General features: G+C 45.3%; 1 pseudogene across 1 annotated transcript; it reads right to left on the reverse strand.

Annotated features, from left to right (window-relative positions):
* Window positions 1–3,318: 3,318 nt before the first annotated feature.
* Window positions 3,319–4,089, reverse strand: LOC307097295 (phospholipid scramblase 3-like; annotated as a pseudogene). Its single transcript has 2 exons — window positions 3,816–4,089; window positions 3,319–3,736 (listed from the first exon to the last, which is right to left on the reverse strand). The product of its transcript is annotated as a phospholipid scramblase 3-like (transcript).
* Window positions 4,090–4,823: the final 734 nt, after the last annotated feature.

Raw genomic sequence — 4,823 nt, forward strand, 5'->3', positions numbered from 1 at the left:
GGCTGTCTCGGACTACTTTGTCTGTGAGAAACCAGCTGCCATGTCATGAGGACACTCAGGAGAGGCCTTTATAATGAGGATCTGAAATAGTAAGTCAGTGACCAGTGAGGAACTGGAGCCTGCCAACAGCAACGGAGCAGCGGATCCTCTCTGAGCCATGCCTTCAGAGGAGACTACAGTAGCCAAGAGTTTGACCTCATAAGCGATCCTGAATCAGAAGCAACCAACTAATCTTCACCCTGAGTTCCTGACTCCTGAAAAGAAATGTTTGCTGTTTTAACTACTAAGTATTGGATATTTTGTCCCACTGCAGTAGATACCTAATACAATAATTTATACTAAGCCAAGCAGTGCACTTCATTCCTCTTGTCACAGTAATGAGAATGAAGTGGACATTTGACCTAACCTAGTCCATTCAGAGGGACTGCAGGGACTTTTAGTGGGGCTTCTAGTACCTGGACAGTCTCCTATATTCCAAGTAGTGAAATGTGTATGTGTGGATGTTGGAGCTATTTTATCCAGATGAGGAAAGCCAGTTGGAAGACAAAGCTGCCATTCTGAGGAGGGTAGAACATAAAGAATTGTGGACGCAGAGCCAGAACCCTGATAAAAAATGCTTGACATTTCCTCTAATTTCTTTTTCACTTTACAAGACAACCAAACCTTTTGTTGTTTAAAGTAGTTTATTTTGAGTTTAAAACTGTCTCTCCCCCTGCCTTCCTATCTGAAATCAACATTATACATATATATATATATATATATATATATATATATATATATATATATATATAGAGAGAGAGAGAGAGAGAGAGAGAGAGAGAGAGAGGTAGAAGAGGGTATAGGGGGAATAAATGGAATGAGTCTTGGGGTAGTGAACACACAATACAATATATAGATGATGTGTTATAGAATTGTACACTTGAAACCTATATAATTTTATTAACCCATGTCAGCCCAATATATCCAATAAAAAGAAAATAATCATGTCATCTTCAAAAAGTGACAATTTTAATTCATTCCCAATTTGTATGGCTTTTATTTTTTCACTTGCTTGATTGCTCTGGTTAGGACTTCCAGTGCTATGTTGAATAAGAGTGGTGGGAGTTGACATCCTTACCTTATTCCTGATCTCAGAGGAGAAGCTTTCAGTTTTTCACCATTGAGTATGATATTAGCTGAGGGTTTATCATATATGGCCTTTATTATGTTGAGGTCCTTTCCTTTGATACCCATTTTGTTAATTGTTTTAATAATAAATGAATGTTGTATATTGTCAAATGCTTTTTCTGGATCTATTGATATAATCATATAATATTCATCCTTTATTTAGTTAATGTGGTGTATTACATTGATATATCTGGGTATGTTGAACTATCCTTGTGTACCTGGAATGAACCCACTTGATCGTGATGTATTATTTTTTTAAAATCTATTGTTCTATTCTATTTGCTAATATTTTTTTAGGATTTTTAAATATGCATTTATCAGAAATATTGGCTTATAGTTTGTTTGTTTTTTTGTCTGTGTTATCCTTGCCAGGTTTTGGTATCAGGGTTATGTTAGCCTTATAAAATATGTTAGGAAGTATTGCCTCTTCAATTTTTTGAGAGTTTTAGGAGGATAGGTATCACCTTTTCTTTGAATGGTCAGTAGAATTCACTAGTGAAGCCATTTGGCTTTGGACTTTTACTTTTTGGGAGATTTTTGATGGTTGTTCAAATTTTCTCACTGTTCATTGGTCTATTTATATTTTCTAGTTTTTTGTGATTCAGTCTAGGAATGTTATATATTTCTAGGAACTTATCAATTTCTTCTAGGTTATTGAATTTGGTGCCATAGAGTCTTTCATAATATTCTTGTATAAGCCTTTGTATTTCTGTAATGTCTGAGGTAACTTCTCTTTCATTTCTGATTTTTTTATTTGAGTTTTTCTCTTTTTCCTTAGTCTAGCCAGAGGTTTGTCAATTTTATTAATATTTTCTGAGAACCAGCTCTTTGTGGCATTCACTTTTTGTATAGTCATTTTGTTTTTGATTTTATTTAAATTTGTTCTAATTTTTCTTATTTCCTTTCTTCTGCTGACTTTGGGCTGCTTTTATTCTTCTTTTTCTAGTTCTTTAAGATATAATTTTAGGTTGTTTACTTGTGATTTTTCTTGTTCTGCCTGTAGGCCTGTAATGATATAAATTTTCTTGGTATTACTGCTGTTGCTGCATTGCAAAAGTTTTTATATGTCTTATTGTTATTATCATTTGTCTCTATATATTTTTTGATCTCATCTTTTATTTCTTCTACTATAGGCCCAGTGCACAAAATTCGTGCACTGGGCGGGGGGAGGGGGCATCCCTCAGCCCGGCCTGCACCCTCTTGCAGTCTGGGACCCCTCAGGGGATGTCTGTCTGCTGGCTTAGGCCCGTTCCCCTAAGCCAACAGTTGAAAATCCCTCTCCCAGTCCGGAACCCCTCGCTCCTTACTGCCCACCTGCTTGCTGGTCCTTACCTCTGCTGAGAAACTTGGACTCCTTCCTCTGTGGTCACACAGCTTTCACACACCAGGCAGTCACTCAGAAATATCTTGACATTGGCCAACTTATGGAATTCTCCCTTCTCTCTGTTTTCCTGAGCCGGACTCTGGATGTTGACTGTGGCATTCTCTTGGTCATCGTTTGTTTTTTTTGTTTTTTTCTCCCCAAAACGTTATAAAGTTTATATGAATATAACATACAAAGATGCAGCCTCCTTTGTAGGGACAGGGAAGGAAGGGGTGGTTAAGTAAGGCACACAGAGCTGCAGCAAGTACCAGTTGTGGGGAGGGCCAAGGGAGAGAGGAAGTTGGCACTGGGGCTGAGGACCTAGAGCCATTGCTGGGGAAGTAGGGATCTCTTCTGAGTGCCACGTTCTGAGGCAGAGGTGGGTGGCCATCTTTGGTGCTGTTTACCCTTTCCCACCCCAGCTCTGTTATAAAACCTCAGAGCCCTGGATTCTAAAGGCCCCATCCAGAGCAGAGGCCCTGGAAGGAGGTGAGAGGAAGTGAGTAGGGCAAGTTTGAAAGCTGATATGCCTGTGTGCGGAGGGATGGCTGGAGACAGTGGTGAGAGGTAACGGGAAGTGCGCTCATACATACCCTTCTGTGGGGGCCACAGGTGAAGGAGGCCAGGGGGGTAGGGTAGAGATGGGGCACCATGGCCCCAGCCTCTTAGGCATCCCTGTCTGTCCTCTGTAGTGTACATGGAGGAAAGGGCTGCCTCTGAGGAGGGGCCAGGCCAGGTGACCATCTTGAGTTCTGGCTGAGGTGATGGTCCTCACCCTGAGCTGCTGTCTAATTGGTGATGGCAGAGGGCCCAGTGTTTCCTTGCTTCTCCAAGAACATGTAGTCAATGAGGAAAATGGCTCCCAGCAGTACAGCCTTCCATCTCACGTCCAGATCCAGTGGGAACTGCAAGCCAAAGTCATGTGCATCCGTGAGGGCTTCTTGGAGCAGCCTCCGACACACACATACTGCTTGCTGATGCGGCTCACACTGTGGGACTTATCCAGAGTCTTCACCTCAAAGTTGGTGTCTTTGCCACAGTCACAGGTCCAGTAGGGCCCCACCAGTCACAGGATCGTATGGCGATCGGCATCTTGAATGGAGAACTTGGGGAGGAAGGGTTGCCAGGTCTAGTCCACCAGACGGACGCGAAGGGGCTGGCAGGCCGGCAGCACAGAAGTGCACAGTATTTGCTCTCTTCAGCCGCCTGACCCAGGGGCTGTCCAGCCCCTGAGCACAGTTCATACCAGTTACTTGTCTCCCAGCCTAGGAGCATTTCCACTCACACAGCCTTCTGGTGAATCAGGATCTGATCAATCGGCACCAAGAATTCGAGGCCAGAAGGCATCCCAGGCAGTGGCAAGAGGGGGGCCGAAAGCCCCAGGGCACTGGGGCTGGGTGAGGGAAGAGAGCGAAGCCCGGTGCAGGGGCAGGTATGTGGGTGGGAACTGGCGCCAGTCTGGGCCCAGGATGCTGCACCAGCTCTGGGTACCCAGCAGTCACAGGGCAGGGAGGAGGGGGCGAAGGGGTGTAGCCTGTGGGGGGCAAGTATCCTGCCATAGGAAAGAGATGAGGGTTTGCAGGTTGTTGCTATACCAGAAGCTTAGTTCTAGAAGTGGAGGCAAGCTAGGGGACAGCCTGACAGACATAAAGACGGACACAAAGATGAACAGGCATACACAGAGACGATCTCTCAGGCGGCTCCTCTGATTCGGGGAGAAACCTAAAGTGTCAGCGGGTGGGGAAGAGAACCTGGGACCATGGGTTCCCTCTGGGGTTTGCAGAACCGTCCCCTCCCTTTGTTCTCCCATTCTCCATGGAGGCGGCTGTTGGCAGACAGCAGGACAGATGGATCTGCAATCAGGCCCACCACCTGACCTCCAGGGAGGTTTCCTGACCCCTCTGCATCCCCCACTAACCTGAAGCCCCTAAAATAGTTGGGGTGCCCAGTGCTTGGAGGCTCCCAAGAGCTCATGGAGGCGAGCCCTTGATCATCGGTTGTTATTTTTTTACTACATTTCTTCTGTGTGCAGTGATCACACTTAATCTGGAGCTGGGCGGGCTCAAGTGACCTGGAGGAAGCATGGGGACAGCAGTCACCGCTGGTCACCCCTGGCACTGCTGGCAGTATCCTTTCTTCTTTGTGGAGCATCTAGGGAGGGGAAGCGGCCTTAGTGCCCAAGAACGAGTTCCAAGAGGCAGGCAGTGCTGTCAGGATCCTGCCGGAAGCGCAGGTCCTTTGGTGCCTGGCCTGTTCTCTTGAGATTGAACCTGCAGGACTACTAAGGGAGCCA

Source organism: Cnephaeus nilssonii, assembly GCF_951640355.1.
Source record: "Cnephaeus nilssonii genome assembly, chromosome: 3".
NCBI classification, from domain to species: domain Eukaryota; kingdom Metazoa; phylum Chordata; class Mammalia; order Chiroptera; family Vespertilionidae; genus Cnephaeus; species Cnephaeus nilssonii.